This window comes from Bos grunniens, chromosome 25 (genome assembly GCF_055505025.1).
Source record: "Bos grunniens cultivar Pamir isolate PY7600 chromosome 25, Bosgru_T2T1.0, whole genome shotgun sequence".
Lineage (NCBI taxonomy): Eukaryota > Metazoa > Chordata > Mammalia > Artiodactyla > Bovidae > Bos > Bos grunniens.
In genome coordinates this window covers 11,701,896-11,724,641 of record NC_141189.1, presented here as the reverse complement: position 1 = coordinate 11,724,641, position 22,746 = coordinate 11,701,896, and the positions used below count along the sequence as shown (strand labels likewise).

Below are 22,746 nucleotides of genomic sequence, written 5' to 3'. Positions count from 1 at the left end.
TCCTTACCTGAGGCAGAGAAGGGTTTTGTCACTGGCAAAGCCCATTAACAATTCTCAGGAAATAACAAGACAATCTAGGTAATAAAATAAAGGCTAACCTTTTTTTTTTTTTTTTTAATCCTTTGAGCTTAGTCAATGCTCATAGAGTGTGGTAGGCTGAGGCCTGGAGTTCTAAGGCTGCACTGACGCCCTCCCTAGGCGGGCCGTGTGCAGAATCGCAGCGCACGGCACCTCAGTTCAAGATGGCGGCAGCGGCTGGCTGTTTGCAGAGGCCTAGGGTACTCGGATCTGGAGCGTGAGTAGCCCCAGCCCAGCGAGAACTCCGCCCGCTCCCCTCCCCACTGATGAGATCTCCATAAAGCAGCTTGTTGGGAGCTGTGCGCTCTGGAGTGGGTGCTCCTAGGTCTTACTTGTTTAATGAAGGAAGAAGAACCTTCCTTTGCTTTTGAAGTGAATGCGTTCTCCTTCTATTGGCTCCAAGGACCCCAGGCAGGAGGACCCTTGTTGGGGCCCCACTTGAAAAGGTTAGTAACAATAAGGTAAGGCCCAGCCCCTTCCTTTGTGCTTAGTCTAGTGTCATTGGCCTGCAGGAGGCTGTCTGCAGTCCTTGCACTTCACGCTTGGGATTAGAGTTTCGCTTGGTGCGTGGGTGGGAGGAGAACAGCTGGGGTCAACAGCTCCATTGGAGATGGCCACGGTGTGTTGCGAGCAATAGGCCTGCGCTGGACCTGCAAGAACTCCGGTCCGCAAGTTCTCCGAGAGAACTCCGCCCCTCCCTCTGTGAACAGGAATCCCATAAACCAACTCCCACAATGGCCTGTCCAGGGGAACAGGTACTTAACAAGGGTCCCCAAGTCAGGGTCTTTGGCCCGTTAGGAACTGGACTGCAAAGTAGGAGGTGAATGGCAGTGAATGAGTGAAGCTTCATCTGCCACTCCCCTCCCCATCGCTCACATTACCTCCTGAACCATCCCCCCCACCCTCAGCCCATTCCCGTGGAAAAATTATTTTCCACAAAACCAGGTCCCTGGTGCCTAAAAGGTTGACAACCGCTGCTTTAGAGCATAAGCTTCTGCCTCTCCACTCTTTGATTGAAGTCCAGAATGTTCCTTTGTTTCTGCACTGAGTTCAGTCTCCCTGGGGCCTGATTGAAAAGGCGGGTGGTGACACTAGGTCTCAAAGTTGTGAGAAGGCAGAGATGCGGTGCTTTCTCAGTACAGGAGGTCACAGCATCAGTGGTGGCAAGGTGGTGGTCCTGGTGTTCAAGAGGCCAAGCAGAGTGTCCAGAGCTCAGGGCCAGCATCAACGGCATCCTCATTAATTCAGTTTTGTGGTGTGATTTTGGGCATTGTGCCTGGAAGCTGAAACTCAAATCTGGTTCTTCATCCCCTGGTGAGTATATGAGCTATCCTTTATCCGTAAAATAACAGACAGACAACCCCTCAAGCATACAAACGGAAAAACCTTCCTTTTCCAATTGATCATATGGAGTGAGCCTCAGCATCTGAACTTCCAAGGATGGTCTATTGTAGTGTTATCCAGGGAGGCAAAGATCCCCATGCATAAGGATGCCTTTCTACACAGGAAAGAAGTTGTAGAAGGCTGGGTTTTTGTCCCGAAGCAAGGGTTATCTCAAGTTTGCATGGTTGTAAGCTACAGAGGAGCCTATAGACAAGAATAAAAAAAATTTCTCTCAAAATGCAGCTAGGAATGTATTTTGAATGCCTAGAGAGGTTTTTATTTGAGACTGTGTAAACTGTATCACGGCTTCCCTGGTGGCTCAGTGGTAAAGAATCCACCTGCAGTGCAGGCAACTGCCAGGAGACTTGGATTCCATCCCTGGGTCAGCAAGATCCCTTGGAGAAGGAAATGGCAACCCACTAGAGAATTCTTGCCTGAGAAATCCCATGGTCAGAAGAGCCTCACAGGCTACAGTCCATGGGATACCAAGGAGTTTGACACGACTGAGCTACTACACCACCACCATGACCAATCTGTCTCACAGAGCCACAAAAGAGCATTTTGGCAAGAAAAATTGGAAGGCCATGGTTCTAGGTGGCTTCCTGGACATGAAATGACCTGCAGGGAATCCCTGTGGAAGCCTCTTACAGTCCTTTGCTATCCCACCAGGATGAATTATTTAAAAATCACACCCTTAAATTTCAGCATGGGGTATCTTGATAGATGGCACTCTGTAGTATAGTTTATTTGAACATTGACAGATTCCTGCCAAAATCAATCATTTCTCTTTGGCATAGTTGAATTTGAACTAATTTTTTTTTTTTTGGACAGTGATTAGCTTACAGTTTGCACTGGGTGTTAAGGCTTTTCCTGTTGAAAAGCTTCACCCCAGTGTACTCATCCATCTTCCTATTAACTACAGTGGGTGGGCAGGCTACCCATGTGTCTGAAATAGAAATCAAGTTGCCTCCTGTGTACAAGCTAAAATGAAGTAGGACTCAGAAAGCCCTCTTTTATTCTGTCTAAAATTGGAATCTTGTCTGACCTAAGAGCATTCCTAGCCCTTCTGATTCTGGCAAGTATTATGACATAGGTTTTAGGCAGTGTTAATCATCTGGCAGTGTTAATCAAAGATGAGCACAATAAAGTACAGAAATGGTATGGATCTAACAGAAGCAGAAGATATTAAGAAGAGGTGGCAAGAATATACAGAACTATACAAAAAAGACCTTCATGACTCAGATAACCACGATGGTGTGATCACTCACCTAGAGCCAGACATCCTGGAATGTGAAGTCAAGTGGGCCTTAGGAAACATCACTATGAACAAAGCTAGCGGAGGTGATGGAATTCCAGTTGAGCTATTTCAAATCCTAAAAGATGATGCTGTGGAAGTGCTGTATTCAATGTGCCAGCAAATTTGGAAAACTCAGCAGTGGCCACAGGACTGGAAAAGGTCAGTTTTCATTCCAATCCCAAAGAAAGGCAATGCCAAAGAATGCTCAAACTACCACACAATTGCACTCATCTCACACACTAGCAAAGTAATGCTCAAAATTCTCCAAGCCAGGCTTCAACAGTACGTGAACCGTGGACTTCCAGATGTTCAAGCCGGATTTAGAAAAGGCAAAGGAACCAGAGATCAAATTGCCAACATCTGCTGGATCATCAAAAAAGCAAGAGAGGTCCAGAAAAGCATCTATTTCTGCTTTATTGACTATGCCAAAGCCTTTGTGTGGATCACAACAAACTGTGGAAAATTCTTCAAGAGATGGGAATACCAGACCACCTGACCTGCCTCCTGAGAAATCTGTATGCAGGTCAAGAAGCAACAGTTAGAACTGGACATGAAATAACAGACTGGTTCCAAATCAGGAAAAGAGTATGTCAAGGCTGTATATTGTCACCCTGCTTATTTAACTTATATTCAGAGTACATCATGCAAAATGCCAGGCTGGATGAAGCACAAGCTGGAATCAAGATTGCTGGGAGAAATATCAGTAACCTCACATATGCAGATGGTACCACCCTTATGGTAGAAAGTGAAGAAGAACTAAAGAGCCTCTTGATGAAAGTGAGAGAGTGAAAAAGTTGGCTTAAAGCTCAACATTCAGAAAACGAAGATCATGGCATCTGGTCCCATCACTTCATGGCAAATAGATGGGGAAACAATGAGAGACTTTATTTTTTGGGGTCTCCAAAATCAAGTGTAGATGGTGACTGTAGCCATGAAATTAAAAGACACTTGCTCTTTGGAAGGAAATCTATGACCAACCTAGATAGCATATTAAAAAGCCAAGATGTTACTTTACCAACAAAGGTCCGTCTAGTCAAAGCTATGGTTTTTCCAGTAGTCATGTATGGATGTGAGAGTTGGGCTATAAGAAAGCTGAGTGCCGAAGAACTGATGCTTTTGAACTGTGGTGTTGAAGAAAACTCTTGACAATCCCTTGGACTGAAAGGAGATCCAACCAGTCAATCTTAAAGAAAATCAGTCCTGAATATTCACTGGAAGGACTGATGCTGAAGCTGAAACTCCAATACTTTGGCCACCTGATGTGAAGAACTGACTCACTGGAAAAGACCGTGATGCTGGGAAAGATTTAAGGTGAGGAAAAGGGGATGCCAGAGGATGAGATGGTTGGATGGCATCACTGACACAATGGACATGCGTTTGAGTAGTCTCTGGGAGTTGGTGATGGACAGGGAACCCTGGCATGCTGCAGTCCATAGGTTCACAGAGACCTGAACATGACTGACTGACTGAACTGACTGAATCATCTGGGATTTTTGCAAAGATCATCAAGTTTAGTGCAAAAACTGTCCACAGAATCGAAGGCTGATGATAGATTAATAAAAGCATTATGAAGCCTTCATTGTTCATAACTAACTATACTTCATGTAGCTGCTGCTGCTGCTAAGTCACTTCAGTTGTGTCCAACTCTGTGAGACCCCAGAGACAGAAGCCCACAAGGCTCCCCCGTCCCTGGGATTCTCCAGGCAAGAACACTGGAGTGGGTTGCCATTTCCTTCTCCAATGCATGAAAGTGAAAAGTGAAAGTGAAGTCGCTCAGTCGTGTCTGACTTTTCAAGACCCCATGGACTGCAGCCCACCAGGCTCCTCCATCCATGGGATTTGCCAGGCAAGAGTACTCCAGCCCTCAAGATTTGTCACATATAGCAGAGTGTAGGATTGTACCTGTGGGCAAGTTGTACCCAAAACCTTTTTGCTTTTCATGCAAGATGCTTGTTTCAGAGGCTTGCTGCGAAGAAAGACTACATAGAATTCTGAGAATAAATCCATTAAGTTAAGGAGTCTGTAACATTTTCTAGATGACAGAAAGCTTTATTTTTGAAGATGGGGTAAACTCTATATTCATTCTGAGGGATCTGTAATCTGAAAAGGCATTTCATGTAGAATTTTTGGCAAGGATTGGGTAAATACCTACACTTTGTCTTAAAGATAATGAGGTGTGTTGTTACAGAGGAGTTTTACTTTACCAGATATAGAGAATTCTGGAGTCTGTGAAATATAGAGAGTTCATCTTCAGGATGTACACTCCAAGAGACTAACTCTTTTAGTGGTTAGTACTTGTCTTTCTACTGTTCCTTACAGAAGTCATCTTGTGGGCAGCTATGCCACCACATCTGTTTAAGCTAAATCCAAATTTCATTAAAAGTAAAATTTTGGCAAATTAAGTTGTTTATGAGAGGCTTTGAGCTTGAATTTCTATGTAGCTTCTTACTCATTCCAATGGTGATGTCAATTGCCTAATTTTTTCAAGATTGTACTTTTTCTTTCTTGGCATTTCAATTAACATACCAGGTCATCATTCTCCTGATGGGTTGGATGTGTTGGATAGCAATCAGGAATATATTTAAACAGCCTCTAATGAGCAGTTGGGTTTTATTATTATTATTTCACCCTTAGTATCCTAGAATGTTATTTAGGAAAACTTAAAATCTGGAATTTCTTTTGAAGATATAGTTGTTTACTCACAGCAAGAGAAGATGGGAAATAGGTTTGAGGGCTTGTACTCAGATGGAGAAGCTCTATACAGTCAGCAAAAACAAAACCAGGAGCTGACTGTGGCTCAGATCATGAACTCCTTATTGCCAAATTCAGACTTAAATTGAAGAAAGTAGGGAAAACCACTTGACCATTCAGGTATGACCTAAATTAAATCCCTTATGATTATACAGTGGAAGTGAGAAATAGATTTAAGGGACTAGATCTGATAGACAGAGTGCCTGATGAACTATGGATGGAGGTACTTGACATTGTACAGGAGACAGGGATCAAGACCATCCCCATGGAAAAGAAATGCAAAAAAGCAAAATGGCTGTCTGAGGAGGCCTTACAAATAGCTGTGAAAAAAAGAGAAGTGAAAAGCAAAGAAGAAAAGGAAAGATATTCCTATCTGAATTCTAGTTCCAAAGAATAGCAAGGAGAGATAGGAAAGCCTTCCTCAGTGTTCAGTGCAAAGAAATAAAGGAAACCAACAGAATGGGAAAGATTAGAGATTTCTTCAAGAAAATTAGAGATACCAAGGGAACATTTCATGCAAAAATGGGCTCAATAAAGGACAGAAATGGTATGGAGCTAACAGAAGCAGAAGATTTTAAGAAGAGGTGGCAAGAATACACAGAAGAACTGTACAAAAAAGAGCTTCACGACCCAGATAATCACGATGCTGTGATCACTCACCTATAGCCAGACATCCTGGAATGTGAAGTCAAGTGGGCCTTAGCATCACTACGAACAAAGCTAGTGGAGGTGATAGAATTCCAGTTGAGCTATTTCAAATCCTGGAAGATGATGCTGTGAAAGTGCTGCACTCAATATGCCAGCAAATTTGGGAAATTTAGCAGTGGCCACAGGACTGGAAAAGGTCAGTTTTCATTCCAATCCCAAAGAAAGGCAATGCCAAAGAATGCTCAAACTACCGCACAATTGCACTCATCTCACACGCTAATAAAGTAATGCTCAGAATTCTCCAAGCCAGGCTTCAGTAATACATGAACCGTGAACTTCCAGATGTTCAAGCTGGTTTTAGAAAAGGCAGAGGAACCAGAGATCAAATTGCCAACATCTGCTGGATCATGGAAAAAGCAAGAGAGTTCCAGAAAAACATCTATTTTTGCTTTATTGACTATGCCAAAGCCTTTGACTGTGTGGATCACAATAAACTATAGAAAATTCTTCAAGAGATGGGAATACCAGACCACCTGACCTGCCTCTTGAGAAACCTATATGCAGGTCAGGAAGCAACAGTTAGAACTGGACATGGGACAACAGACTGGTTCCAAATAGGAAAAGGAGTACGTCAGGGCTGTATATTGTCACCTTGCTTATTTAACTTCTATGCAGAGTACATCATGAGAAACGCTGGGTTGGAAGAAGCACAAGCTGGAATCAAGATTGCCAGGAGAAATATCAATAACCTCAGATATGCAGATGACACCACCCTTATGGCAGAAAGTGAAGAGGAACTAAAAAGCCTCTTGATGAAAGTGAAAGAGGAGAGTGAAAAAGTTGGCTTAAAGCTCAACATTCAGAAAACGAAGATCATGGCATCTGGTCCCATCACTTCATGGGAAATAGATGGGGAAACAGGAAACAGTGTCAGACTTTATTTTTTGGGGCTCCAAAATCACTACAGATGGTGACTGCTGCCATGAAATTAAAAGACGCTTACTCCTTGGAAGGAAAGTTATGACCAACCTAGATAGCATATTCAAAAGCAGAGGCATTACTTTGCCAACAAAGGTCTGTCTAGTCAAAGCTTTGGTTTTTCCAGTAGTCATGTATGGATGTGAGAGTTGGACTGTGAAGAAAGCTGAGCACCAAAGAACTGATGCTTTTCAACTGTGGTGTTGGAGAAGACTCTTGAGAGTCCCTTGGACTGCAAGGAGATCCAACCAGTCCATCCTAAAGGATATCAGTCCTGGATGTTCTTTGGAAGGACTGAGGCTGAAGCTGAAACTCCAGTACTTTGGCCACCTCATGCGAAGAGTTGACTCATTGGAAAAGACCCTGATGCTGGGAGGGATTTGGGGCAGGAGGAGAAGGGGACGACAGAGGATGAGATGGCAGGATGGCATCACCGACTTGATGGACATGAGTTTGAGTAAACTCCGGGAGTTGGTGATGAACAGGGATGCCTGGCGTGCTGCAGTTCATGGGATCTCAAAGAGTCAGACACGACTGAGCAACTGAACTGAACTGAACTCAGTGTTTACTCAAGCCAAGACCTATTAGTCATGGTCCAGACAAATTGTCTACCTCAGGAGTTCAAAAAGTGTTCATCAGATTCAAATCCAGTTCTATTTGGTTTGGGGTTCATATCGTTTATATTTTTAATTATTAGGTTATCCATTTCTATACTGGGTTTCCCAGGTGGCTCAGTGGTAAAAAAGAAATCCACCTGCCAATGCAGGAGATGCAGGAGACCTGGGTTTGATCCTTAGTCCAGGAAGATCCCCTGCAGAAGGAAATGGCAACACGCTCCAGTATTCTTGCCTGGAGAATTCCATGGACAGAGTAGCCGGTGGACTACAGTCTTTGGGTTGCAAAGACTTGGACATGACTGAGAATGCACATACCACCACCATTTCTATGCTTTTTCAGAATAAGTTAGAGATTAATTAGAAATATAGGTAATAGGAATGAATGAAGAACTTGGGCCAACTTATTAGCTTTTTTTTTTTTAAGTAATCTTACTTTGATTTACGCAATTTTAAAACATATTTATTTTATCTATTTATTTGATCTTCAGTTTTTGTTGTAGCATGTGGGATTTTCTAGTTTCAGCATGTGGGATCTATATATAATTTAATTTATTCATTTAAGGTATACAGTTCAGTGTTGTCTAATATGTTCACAGAGTTGCTCCATCATCACCATCATCTAATTTTAGAACATTTTTGACCCCTCAAAAGAAACCCCAAATCCGTTAGCAGACACTCCCCATCTGCTGAACCCCCAGCCCTAGGTAACTACTAATCTACCTTGTGTATCTATAGGTTTGTGTATTCTAAAATTTCATGTAAATGGAATCACAACATGTGGTCTTTGCTGACTACCTTCTTTTACTTTGCATAATGTTTTCAAGGTTCATTTGTGTCCTAGAGTTGTAGCATATATCCATGCTTCATTCCTTTTTGTTGCTAGATAATATACCATTGTATGGATAGACCACATTTGGTTATCCATTCATCAGTTGATGAATATTGGGGTTGTTTCCACTTTTGAGCTACTGTGAATCATATTGCTGTGAACACTCATGTAGAAGTTTTGGTGTATACATATGTTTTTCGTTCTCTTGTTATATATTTAGGAATGAAATCACTAGGTTTTTTTGAGGAATGGCCAGGCTATTTTCCAGAAAGACTGTACACTTTCATTCTTATCAGTGATGCTTGAAGGATTCAATTTCTTCCCATAGTTGCCAGCACTTACCATTTTTTGTTACTCTGTTTGTAATGAAGCCTTTATTCTCACTTTTTCTGTGCCCTCCTGTCCTCTGGTGTCCAGTTTCCCAGGCTGTTTCCTGGCTTGCCCCTGTTGCAATGAGCTAGCTGAGGTTATTGTGTGTGGAACTCATATTTTAAACTTTCCCTTTTTCCTTCAAAATATAGCCATCCCATATGCTAGTTCATTATGACTCTGCTGTGTTTATATATCAATTTAATAAACTTATTTTTTTAAGAAGCAATGACTGATAATATTTTGCCATGCTACCTCTCCCTGGAATTCTGGATTTTAATAGAAGACTGTTGAAGAGTCTATGGGATACCTTAGTCTATGGGATAAGTTAGTCATAGCAAAGTATAGGTAGGATGCAAGGAATGGTTGAGAAATATGTTTTTAGCTGAACCCATGTCACTAATCTGACTTAGTTTCTTTTCTTGGACAGCTCTGCAAAGGTGTCTAGGATAAGGAGCTCTCAGAACTGAAAGATACAGTCCTCTTTCTTCCTGTCCTATTCTGTATACTATTGTTTTGGTCTAACTATAAGTAAAATCATACTTGGCTTATTACTTAGCCAAATTCAGGAAAATGAAAATAGTTAATCCTTAGCAGATTATACTGGTATTGGGAAGTTGGTCAAATCAATGGATTCAAATCAGACTAACTACATATATTTTCAAAGAGTATCTAAAGGGTTCTAGTCTTCTCCACAAGCTACCACCTTGGATGCTGTGTCTGCATTCCAGGGATTTACTTGAAGAGTACTTATAAACAGAAGATCTTAAAGAACATTTTACCTGTTTTTGAATTGATGGGAAAATTAGGCTTTCTAGTAAATTATTAGTCAAGTCAATCACTTTATTGAGTTGTAAATGCTGCTATTTATGTTGTTGCTTCTCCCCTGGCACATACTTGGCTATCATCATGTTATGGAAGTTGGCTCTTATGGTTCTGCTCTTCATGAGAAAAGGAGCTGCCGAAAACAAGGTTCCACACTGTATAATTTCTATGGCTTGTATTAATGCAGACAGTATAGTCACCATAAAGAAGAAAAATTACCAGTGGAAGATAAAACTAAAATACTAGTTGCATTACAATCACATTCTAGTGCTGCAATAAATTGAGTGAAGCCAATAAAGCAAAACTAACTGAAGATATTTGGCACAAACCAAAAATGAAATGAGAGTCATTACGCTGTCTGCTACAGGGACATGCCTCGATGTAGTTAAAGCAATAAACTACCTGGGAGTAATCTTTACTTATTTTAAATTGCATATTCCAATTGCTAAGCTGTTTCTGGCATTTTTGCCACACTTAACTTTACGGAGTTAAGGAAAGAATTACATGTCTGAATAAGTCATGTTCTAGTAAATGTGCTTCCTATCTCCAGGAACTCATACCTGACTTGAGTCCTAATATTGTTTATTCTAAGGTTAATCATGGTGGTCTTCCCTAAATTAGCTCTTCTCCAACAGACTGGAAGTGAATTGATCCTGAACTCTAATAACTACTTATTTTATCAGTAGCTTCCAATCTTTCTTACTATGCGCTCAGTTGCTTAGTTGTGTCCGACTCTTTGTGACGCCATGAACCGTAGCCCACCAGGCTCCACTGAATCTGCTTGGAGTGCAGGAGACCCAAGTTTGATCCCTGGGTTGGGAAGATCTCCTGGAGGAGGGAATGGCAACCCACTCCAGTATTCTTGCCTGGAGAATTCTATGGACAGTGGAGCCTGGAAGGTTACAGTCCATGGGGTCGCAAAGAGTCAGATACGACTTAGTGACTAGCACTTTAACTTTTCAGGCTCCACTGTCCATGGGATTTTCCAGGCAAGAATACTGGAGTGGGTTGCCATTTCCTTCCTTATTGATCCTGGGCTTTTTAGGTTTTCAGGATCAATGAGCTTTTCTTTGGACTAAAGGAACTCAAATAGGTCAAACCCATTGGGATTTTAGAAGTGAACTTTGGGCTTCCCTAGTAGCTCAGTTGGTAAAGAATCCACCTGCAATGCAGGAGACCCTGGTTTGATTCCTGGGTTGGCAAGATCTGCTGGAGAAGGGATTGGCTACCCACCCCAGTATTCTTGGGCTTCCCTGGTGGCTCAGCTTTTTAAGAATCTGCCTGCAATGAAGGAGACCTGGGTTTGATCCCTGGGTTTGATCCCTGGGTTGATCCATGCCAGTATTCTGGCCTGGAGAATTCCATGGACTGTATAGTCCACGGGGTCGCAAAGAGTCAGACACTACTGAGCGACCTTTTCACTTTCACGTTCACACAGTTTTAGGTAGTTTCCCTGGGAGACAGACTATCTGAGCTGATGGGTGATTTGCCCAGGTGTACTGTTCTTTTAAATGTTAATAGATCTTTTACTTTCAAAGAAATGCTCTCTTAAGTCAGCAACCTAGAAAGTAATCCTGTCTTTTAAAGGATAAGAATTTACAAAGTCAGATAAAATCTGGTCAGTGGATTACCTCAGCAGTAGGAGGCGGGCACCATCCTTTCCTGGATAAACCAGTGGCAGAGTTAGGGCGGTTCTCCTGCAGTGCTGAGAATAGAAGGAGCCTGGGGAGTTCCCGAAAGGTGAGCAAGCCCTGTAGAGAGAAAGAATAAACTTATTCTTGCTCTTGCTTAGTTATATTTTGACAGTTCAAATGTATTAGCAGAACTGTTTCATTCAGTCATTGAGCAGCTTTTTGGTCTTTGTCTTTGAAGAGTGTCCTCATACATTACTAGTGGGAGTATAAATCAGTGCATCCTTTGTGGAGGTCATTTTGTCGACATTCATTAAAAGTCTTAAAAATAACATGTGATTTGGCCTAATAGTTACACCTAGGAGTTTATACTAGGGAGATCATCATGACCAGGCTAAATAAGTTTGTACAAAAAGCATGGTTTGTAGCAGCAATAAGTTAAAACCATCTTGGCATCTTAGAATTGGAGAGTGTTTGAATAAGTTCTCATAAATGCACGAAGGAGACTATCATACCTACAGCCACTAAATGAGCTATCAGGGGACCTGGAGGGGAAAACTCAACTTTGGGAAAAGGTGGGTGAAATATTACCTGAGAAGCAGGTTACAAAATAGCAAGAACAGGATGATGTCTTTTTTTGCTATTAAAATATGCATATTTACATAAAACAAATTCATGTATCAGACTGTTAAGTGTGGTTGTGTCTGGTGGTAGTATTGTGACTTGCTTTCTTCCCTTGTATGTTTTGCAGGTCTATTACAATGAATATGTATTACTTTTGTAATGAGATAAAAATATGGCTTGAGAAAAATCTTAAATGAAATTCATATATTACAATGATTATTCCAATGTGAAATATTATCCTTCCTTCCATCTTTAGGCTAGAAGTAGACTGAGTCCTACACAGCCCCGGTTCTCTTCTCCTGGGCTTCCCTTCTTTACCCTGGCCTGGGAAGAACCACTGTCTGTGCATCTTTGGGGTTGAGGGTCATTTGATCTTTGGGGTTGGGAGTCTCTGATCCCATAGGGATCGTATCAGCTGCCTTTGTGGAGTGTATGTATGGGGGGTGGGTTCATGGAGAAGTTGTGAAACATCTTCTGATACTCTAATCCTTTCCAAAATTCACTTCTTCTTTGTTGCCTTGGAAGTTTTATGAATGTTGGGGAGCATGTCTTCTGATGACCTTCATGCCCCTTTGAGAGAGTCAGTCTTTGGATAATGTGAACAACTGCTCTGAAGTCAAAGGAATATGGATTCACTTCTGTCTCTGTGTGCCCTTGGGCAACTCAACTGCTCTGCACCTTGTTTCCTCATCAGTGACACAGATCTAATAAGAGTTCCTACCTCCAAAGCAGCATTTTTCATTTTATCACCTTTGATTTGGATCGTGCCCCGAGTGTGTAAAGGCAGTTTAGGAGGTTAGAATATGTCACTCCAGAACATACCATTTGGGCATATTGATTACTTTAAAGGCACTTAGAAGAGCAGCAGATGCAAGAAGGGCATTCTGACCTTCCTTTCTTTTCTTGAAAGCAGGAGATAAAACTCCCCAGTGCAAGGTGCCCTCTCTGTACCAGGAGGAAAGAAACGTTCTTATCACCAGAGATGGGCAATCAAGGAGAAGAGACATCTGTACAAACAGACCTTGTTAAACTAGCCTTTGTGTTCCTGGTTACTTTTCCGTAATTAACCATGCCAGCCCAAACCTGTTTGTCTGGCCATGTTTTTACCATTTACTACTTTTCTTCCAACCTGGTATATATGCTTTGGGCCATACCTACTTCATTGGGTCTTCATGTTTCTTGTGAAAGCTCCCAGGTATATGTAAAAATTACTAAATAAATTTGTATGCTTTTATACTTTGATCTATTATATGTCAGTTTAATTCTTAAGGTCACCCAGAGACCCTTCATAGGTCTAGGAGAAATGACACGTTTCCAAGTGCAGCCACTGAGAAGTGTTTGCTAATTATTTACAAGAAGGACTAGTTATCGACGTCTGATGTCTTTGCAGGCCCTGTACTGGGTGTGATAGCTGGCCTCTCACCTAATATCCTCTATAGGGAAAGCCTTGCCTTTATATTTCCACTTTCCAGATAATGAACTTGAGACCAGTCACCCACAACTTCATAGCTATTGAGTGGCTTTTAATCCCTGCTCTGTTTTGTCTTCGGTCTCTGAAATCAATCGCAAGATTTAAAATTGTTTGTTGACACTCAAGATTTAGAATTAATTTCTCTTCTAATTACTCATCTCAAGGTCAAAATTATCAACAGTTCTTAGCTGCCCACAAGGTGCAGGACACCATGCTGGGCATGTGTAAAAAGGACTAGAAGAAAGTGTTCTTTGCTAGGTTCAAGATTCCTGATTTCAATCTGTCACTTAACTAATAACTTAAAATGGATACATTTGCATGAAAAGTATCTTCTGAATTGAATGCAAAGAGTTCAGTGGTGACACATTGTGTTTTTCCCTCTGTGGTCAGCCATCACTGGCATTAATTAGTTATATTTTCTTTCTTTCCTTGCAAGGTAACTGCCCTTAAATTTTTGTACAAAGAGAGCTAATTCCATTGTGCTTCCATGAAATGTCGTCCTTTAAATAGGTGGGATTTGTTTTTGCTGATGTTTTTACAAACCTTGTAATTTTGCCTACAACATTCCTTTCTGTTTGGCCTGGCATGTTCATCAAGTTTTCTCAGAAAGTCTGTGACATCACAATGGGTATATGTATCACCTTAGCTTCCTTCTTGGAGAAGGCAATGGCCACTCACTCCAGTACTCTTGCCTGGAAAATCCCATGGACGGAGAAGCCTGGTGGGCTGCAGTCCATGGGGTTGCAGAGTCGGACACGACTGAGCAACTTCACTTTCACTTTTCCCTTTCATGCACTGGAGAAGGAAATGTCAACCCACTCCAGCGTTCTTGCCTGGACAATCCCAGGGATGGCGGAGCCTGGTGGGCTGCCGTCTATGGGGTCGCACAGAGTCAGACACGACTGAGGCAACTTAGCCGCAGCAGTAGCACCAGCTTCCTTCTGGAGTCCTTCCAGGTGTTAGGAAAGGCATGTTTTCTAGGGGAGAAAATCACAGCTGTGACACTGACTTTTCCTCTCAAAAGGAGGGTTTTAAAATGCCAGCCATCTGAAAAAAACTGTGAATAAAAAGATATAACTGACTCATTTTTCTCCCCCTTTTAAGCCAGCCTCCTTTTTTCTGAAGTTGTAAACCAGTGACAAAATGAATTGATTCAATGTTTTATTACTCATTTACTGTAAAATATTACACAGTCTTGGCAAGTTGATGAGTGACTATATAACTAAAACCATTCCTCCGGTAATTCAAGAAACTTAGTTGTATGATACGAAATTACAACATGCATGAAACTAAGTACGCATACATTACTATACTATTACTATAGTATTACCACTACAAGTTAACATTTGTTTGAGGACTTAGTATGTGCCAGGTGTATCATTCATTTCTCATAATTATCCTACTGTGAGGTACTATATCCAAACACTTTTTTTAAAAGCCTCATTTTACGGATGAGGAAATGGAGGTTGTAAGAGGTTGGGTAAATTGTCCAAGATTATACTGCTAGTCAGTGTTGAAACCAAGATCCGTACCTCATGTGTCTGTCATTTGTCAATGCCTGTCTTCATGACCATCTTGTTATATTGCCTCTTCAAATGATTTCTAATTACTTTTCATGTTTCTACTAACTTACACTACATAGCTTTGCTCAGCCATCATTTAAGAGTAATTATAAAATCGTCACACTCATAGCTCATGGTACCAATTTTACGTCGGACACATAAAGTTCATTTGGAGGGAGCACATTCGTATTTCAAGACTGAAATGAAAGGTGGGTGGAATTTTTGGAATGTCACGTAATCATTTTTAAAAGGGTTTTGTGTTGAGAGAAATCTGTCGTCGTGTTTGATATGTTTTCAAACTGAAAGTAGCAGTGGGGAGATTGCCATTCCAGGGCATTTCAAATACAGCAGCATTGAAGAGCACTTGGATGGCTCACACATACTCGCTTCTGTAAATTCCATCCTCTGCATTCTTACCTTCCAATCCCACAACACACACATTGCTACTCAGATATAATCATTGGTAAGGTTCCCATAGTTCTTTGCTTTTATTCTATTATATAATTTAAATTTCATAATAAAATTCTTACTGTCATTTTTTTTTTTTTTTGTCTTCTTTATGCCATAGTCAGCTCCTTGGGACCAGGGACTATGCTTCATTCATTGTTATTTTTCAAGAGCTTGGCTTAACAGTTTGTGTTCATTAAATGTTTGTGGTTTTTTGAATTGGATATGTTATGGCTAATATTCAGATTAACTAGCTAATTAAACTGAACAAGTATTTATTGAGCACCAGATAAGTTCTTGGCAGTTTAATAGGTGCTGACTGTGAGGAATACAAAATGAGTATCCTATTTAAAAATTTCTCTGGGTTTATAATGTCATTGAAACAATGCTTGGTGGTTATGCTGATGTGTTTGTGGTAGGAGATTGGATCTGGGGGTGGAGAGAGGGTCCTACTTTGGTATTTTGGGCAGGCAACATCAGCAGTCCAGAATTTGGATTGAGGTATCAGGAAAAGAAATATTTGTTCAGAAAAACAAAAAGAAATAAATATTACAGAAACAAAAAGCCAAGGTAACTAACTCTTTCTATGTCTCCTCTTAAAAGGGAAATGACAGGCTCCAAGGCCCTGCAGCTTACCTGCCTTGCTATATTTATGCTGGCAAAGGCAGCTTATGTGTGTCGTATAATAAAGAACTTGTCTGGTCTTTGTCTTAGGTTCCCGGCACAGAGCTTCTAAAACTGGAATTTCCCACATGATGAGTGACTTTTTTTTAACTCATGAACCCCCCATATACCTGAGCTTGTGCTAATATAATAACTAGGTGACTCCTAGTTAACCCCTAGATAGCTTCAAGATGGGGGCTGATCCCCAGAAAGTCTGACCATATGATTAGAGCATTCGACTTTGAGCCAGCCTCACCTCTAGGCAGCAAGGGGATTGGAGATTGAGTTCAGTCACATGGCCAGTGATTTAATCAGTTGTGTCAACACAATGAAACCCCAAAGCTCTGCACACCAGGACTCAGTGGAGCATCCTCAGTGTACTTAGAGAGAAGTGCCTTGATTCCACAGGGAGAAAGTGTGGAAGCTTTGCACTGGGGACCCTCCCAGACCTTATCCTATGTGTCTCTTCATTTGACTAGTTGGGATTTGTATCCCTTGTAATAAAACTGTCATCATAAGTATAACACTTTCTGGAGTTCTGTGAGTCATTCTAACAAATTATCAAGCCTGTCATGGGAACATACAGATTTACAGTCAGTCAAAAGCATAGGTGGTCTGAGAAACCCTGAAGCACAATTGGCATTGGAAGTGAGGACAGCCTTATAGAGGACTAAGCCTTAACTAGTGGGTCTGTACTCACTGCAGGTGGTAACACTAGAATCGAATTGTGGGAACCAGTTAAGAGTTGGAACAGAATATCTGCACCACCAGTGAGTGAATACACGAGTATCAAGGGTTGAATTCCAGACCTGATGTCACAGAAAAATGATATTTGAGGAGCTCATCTCTTAACCTTCTTCAAATCACAGTTTGTGGGTTTCTTGCTACTTATATCATGGGGAAGGCAGGGGGGTGGGTGCTATAGACAGAATGTTTGTGTCTCCCCCAAATTCATATGCGACCTTCCAATAAGCAGTCTGCTTGTATTAGGAGGTGTGGGCTTTGGAAGGTGATTAGGTCATGAGGGCAGAACTCTCATGAATGGGATTAGTGAGTGTCCTTATAAAAGAGACCTCAGAAAGCTCCCTTTCCCCTTCCACCATGTGAGGGTACAGTGAGAAGATAGCTCTCTAGGGACTTGCCTGGTAGTCCTGTGCTTAAGAATCTGCCTTGCAATGCAGCATATGTGGGTTCGATCCTTGGTCAGGGCACTAAGATCCCACGTGCCACAGAACTAAGAGTCTGTGTGCCACAACAAAAATCCTGAGTGCCACGACAGACCCAACACAGCCAAATAGATATTAAAAAAAAAAAAAAGACTAGGACAGTTATCTGTGAACCGGGAGGTGGATCCTGGCCAGACTCTGAGTCATTGGATCTGTATTACTCTGTTGATGGACGCCTCAGGCTTTGGGGACTACAGCCTGTGGGGCCCTCCTATTTAGTGCCTTATATAGGGAGGTTCATAATTCTTAATGGTCATGGTGTATGTGTGCATGCTCGGTCGTGGCCCATTCTGTGGCCCTCTGGACTGTAGACCGCCCAGCGCCTCTGTCCATGGAATTTTTCAGGCAAGAATACTAGAGCAGGTGGCCATTTCCTACTCCAGGGCATCTTCCCAAGCCAGGAATCAAACCTGCATCTCCTGTGTCTCCTGCATTGGCAGGTGGATTCTTTACCACTGAGTCACCTGGGAAGTCCTGGTAGTAGGTGTTTATTTTTTTTCTTCTTTGAAGGTAAATGTTATTGATATTGATACCCAAATGCTGTGTTGCTGAAAATAATTGCATTGCCAAAATCTAGCTTTATGCTGACAGATCTAATTCTGACTGAACGTAATTTCCAAGTCAATAAATTGTTATTATCTAAAGTTCCATGCCAGGATCCAAACACTGCCCTAATTTAATATGACTTAACACAGTTCTATAATACATTTCTACCCTTGTTCTGTCAGCTCAAAGAAAATACAACTGTGTTTGAGGTGGTGACACCCAGGGTTACACAGGTCTGACTCCTTTGGGTGTGATTTTTTTGGAGACAGAGTTGCAGAGTAAGAAAATATGCACGTGTGGCCTCTTGGTCTGGTTTTCACTCTGTTTTCCACCTGGGCTTTAGCTCCCACAAGACCTTCCTTTGTCAGGAGAACAGCCACCTTCCAGCCAGAAATAGCCCATAATGGTGGTGCCTTTCCCAAGGGCATCTGCCTTTTAGCAAGAAACCCTTGAACTCCTAAAAGTCATCAAGGTGCAAAGGCAAGTGTTTGTTGGAGTCTGCTGGGTAGAAAAATGCCCCTGGAGCAGAGATGCAGCACAGGCCCAACATCTGCAAGGCCTAGGTTCAGGTTTCAGTTCTGCTGCCCTCTGACTTCATAACCTTAGTCAAGTTTTTAACTCTTCTGGGGCGCAGTATCTTTGCCTCTAACACCTTGGGAAGGTGGAACTATCATTTGCTGTGTGTTTATACAATGATCTTGTTTAGTCCTGTCCACAGGCTTCCCTGGGGGCTCAGTGGTAAAGAATCCACCTACCAATGCGGGAGAGGAAGGTTGGATTGCTGGGTTGGGAAGATTCCCTGGAGGAGGAAATGTCAACCCACTCTAGTATTCTTGCCTGGCAAATTCCATGCACAGAGGAGCCTGGAGGGCTGTAGTCCAGGAGTTGCAAAAAAATTCAGATATAACTTAGTGAGTAAACAAAAACAACAACCTTATATGCTTGTTCCCATTTTACAGGAGAGAAAACAGGCTCAGAGTAAATATAGAAATTACCCAAGAACATGGATCTTGCAGTAAATGTGAGTGCTTCTGGATGTTTCTGAAAGTATTTGAGTTGTCCCCATGGCATGATGAACTGTCCTGACTCCCTACACCACACCCTGCCTAAGGGGGCTTGGGTAGCACTGAACGGTTCTGGCAAGAGGTGGGAAGGCAGGCTTCCATCAGCTCCTCAGGGGAAGAAGAGATACAGGAATTGAATGACACCTAATCCAATGTCATTTGTCCACTGACCATTCTTCCTTCTTCCTTGATAACAGGACCCACCCTTGTTCAGATCACAGGAGGCAGCTGTGGTCATCCCATTCCCCTCTGGTAGATGTGTACTTGCCCAGCAGCTCTCCTTACTGGTAGGTATGACCATCGGTCCGAGTTCTAGACATTGAGACCCACTAGTCGGTCTGCTGGGGGACTTCTGGTAAGATAATTTCCTCTAATGAAAATAAATATAGGCAGAGGCTCTCTTCCTTCCTGTCTTCTGAGTGGTGTTGTGGGAAGACCTGTGTTTAGAATGACTGTAGTCATACTGTGACCAAGAGATCAAGGCGTGGAGAGTCACAGAGATGCTAAAACATAGGGGTAGAGCTTCTTTCCAGGTCTCTAGTTAGATGAGTATTAAATGATTACACGTCTCTATCATCACTCTTGGTCCCATATTGTCTCTCTTTTTTAAAAATGAACTGATTTATTTTTTTCTGCACTAGGTCTTCATTGTTCCACGCAGGCTTTCTCTAGTTGCAGTGAGCAGGGGCTGCTCTCTAGTTGCGGTGCACAGGCTTCTCCTTGCGATGCCATCTCTTTATTTCAGATCATGGGCTCTAGGCATGCAGGTTTCAATGGTTGCAGGCTGTGGGCTCTAGAGCATGGGCTTCATTAGTTGTGGCACATGGGCTTAGTTGCCCCAAGGCATGTGGGTTCTTCCTGGATCAGGGATCCACCCTGGGTCCCCTGCATTCGCAGGTGGATTCTTAACCGCTGTACCACCAGAGAAGTTCTCTTGGTCCCATACCTGTTACCTGCGGCTGAAGGCATCCTCTCTGATAGTCCTGATCTGCAGTTGTCAGCGTCCTCCCCAACCTTCTGCCTCTTGAGTGTCCTCTCCTAGGGACTTCTGTGTGCTAGGGATGGCACTATCAATATTCAGGCTAGAATTTCCCAGTGGGTGGGGCCCTTTGAGATACACATATCTTTTAGCAGATAGGAGTGCCCAGAGAAAAGCTATCCTATCCCTTATCTGTAGGGAATGAAGGACAGGAGAGCAGAGCTACTCCATGGACTGTAGCCCTCCAGGCTCCTCTGTCCATGGGATTTCCCAGGCAAGAATACTGGAGGGGGTTGCCATTTCTTTCTTCAGGAAATCTTCCCAATCCAGGGATCAAACCCAGGTCTCCTGCACTGGCAGGTGGATTCTTTACTGCTGACCCACAGGGGCAGGCCAAATGCAAAATAAAAATCTGGAACCTCTTATTCAAAAATTATAGAGAATTTCAAGGCAGTAACAAACAGAGCATTCAACCAAGTGTGAGGCCCTTCTGAGCACAGGACATTGTATGACTGTTAAGGTCATTTGTTCATGAAGCCATCCTTGCAAAGAGCGGGAGTTGAGAGTTGCTGGCTCCTGGCCAGAATCCAGCCACATGGCTCTCTACTGGTGAGGAAGGAGGTTTCTAGTGTTTTTCAATTGCCACTGAGTTGTTTGCTACTCAGTTTTCTGGTAAGATTATCTCTTTGGAGCTTATGTTTTCTTGGCCTGGGCCCCTTAATTTTGGTGTATTTGTTCTGATATGTTCCTACTCCAAATTTCTACAGGAGGAAAAGGAACTAAAAAAGTCCCTTTTGTACCAAGCACTTGCTTGTGTATTATCTCTTATATCATCACATCCTTTAGTTGTTGTTCAATGTCCGACTCTTTGTGACTCCATGAACGGCAGCACACCAGGCTCTTCTTTACTTCACTGCCTCCTGGAGTTGGCTCAAATTCAAGTCCATTAAATCCATGATGGTATCTAACCATCTCGTCCTCTGCTGCCCACTTCTTTTGCCTTCAATCTTTCCCAGCATCAGGGCCTTTTCCAATGCGTCAGCTCTTCACACCAGGTGGCCAAAGTATTGGAGCTTCAGCATCAGTCCATCCAATGAATATTCAGGGTTGATTTCCTTTAGAAGTGTCTGGTTTGATCTCCCTGCAGTCCAAGGGACTCTCAAGAGTCTTCTCCAACACTACAGTTCAAAAGCATCAATTCTTCAGTGCTCAGCCTTCCTTATGGTCCAGCTCTCACATTGTACATGACTACTGGAAAATCCATAGCTTTGACTACACGCACCTTTGTCGGCCAAGTCGGCCAAGTGATATCTCTGCTTTTCAATACGCTGTCTAGGTTTGTCATAGCTTTCCTTCCAAGAAGCAAGTGTCTTTTAATTTCATGGCTGCAGTCACCATCTGAAGTGATTTTGGAGCTCAAGAAAATAAAATCAGTCACTGCTTCCACTTTTCCCCCTTTTGTTTGCCATGAAGTGATGGGACTGGATGCCATGATCACATTTTAGAGGAAAAGTGTTTTACGACCCTGTTTTATAGCTGAACACATCAAGATTCAGAGGTGATGGGAGGTGTGGTTGGGGTTTCAGCCTTAGCTACTTTATTTCCAAAATTTGAACTCTTTCTTTCTTATCAGACTAAATCTTTTTCCTCTCTTGGTTATCCCTTCCTACCCTGTAAAACTCCAATAACACTCTTAGTTTCCATGAGCCAGTCCCCTCCCTCCCAAGTGAAGTAGGATCATTACATCTTGTTCAGCCTTCTCTGTCCACAGCAGGGGATGTTTTAGCAATTACTTTACACTCTGTTTAATCCCATAGGAGTCATTACTGTTGGAGGGTAACAATAAAACAGGCTCATTGGAATTTCCTGAAGGTAAGGCTCTCCTCTAAACAGTTTCATTGTGCTAAACCATAATGGCAGAGGCTGTTCCTCTCCATGACAACTTTGACTGGCAGGGAAATCCAGACTGCAGGCTGGAGCCAAACGGTCTCTTCTTTTGTCACAGGGGTTGGGCCATGTTCTGGGCACCATTCCAGTATGAGAGCCAAAGCTGATAAATGCCCTTGATAATCACCTTCCCACAAATTTCCAATCTATCCCTTTGCGTTTCATAAATATTTCTTGAGTGTCCACTCTAACTGCTGTGCTGCCTTAGGGCTAGAGAGTCAAGACGAATTCTCTGCCTTTACAACATTTGCTATATAGTAAGAGAGAAAGACAAGTTAATACATATAGTACAATACAACAGTAAAAGTGTGTTGAGGAGGAGGGGCAGATTACTTTTCTGTAGGGAATCCAAGAAGGTGTTCCAGAAAAGGGGATACTCAGATTGGATTTTGAGAGATTAGTAACAGTTTCCAAGTAAGATAAGAGAGGGTAGAGGGTTTCCTAAGCAGAGGGAACAGCATGTACACAGGCATGAAATAGCATATATGTGTAATAGTTAGCTATCACTGTGTAACAAATCACCGCAAAACTCAGTGGTTTCAAATGATAATCATTTCTCATGAGTTTGCCAGTATACTGGAAGATTTAGCCTGGATTTAGAACTGGCTCCATTTCACGTTTCTCTCACTCTCCTTCTGGTACTAAACCTCCAGCATGTTGATCACAGCACCAGAAGAGGTGCAAAAGAACAAGTGGAAACATGTACTCTGTCAATTCTGCTACATTCAGTTGACCAAAGCAGATCACATGACCGAGCTCAGAGTTAAGGGATAGTGAATGAAGCCCTACCCATGATGGGTGAGCATAGTAA

The 22,746-nt window shown here is 42.3% G+C and overlaps 1 long non-coding RNA gene across 1 annotated transcript; it reads left to right on the top strand.

The window, feature by feature from the left end:
• The first annotated feature begins 219 nt into the window (after positions 1–219).
• Positions 220–19,300, top strand: LOC147345022 (uncharacterized). Its single transcript, XR_015154473.1, has 3 exons — positions 220–524; positions 18,905–18,966; positions 19,207–19,300. It is a non-coding gene; the product is annotated as an uncharacterized LOC147345022 (long non-coding RNA).
• Positions 19,301–22,746: the final 3,446 nt, after the last annotated feature.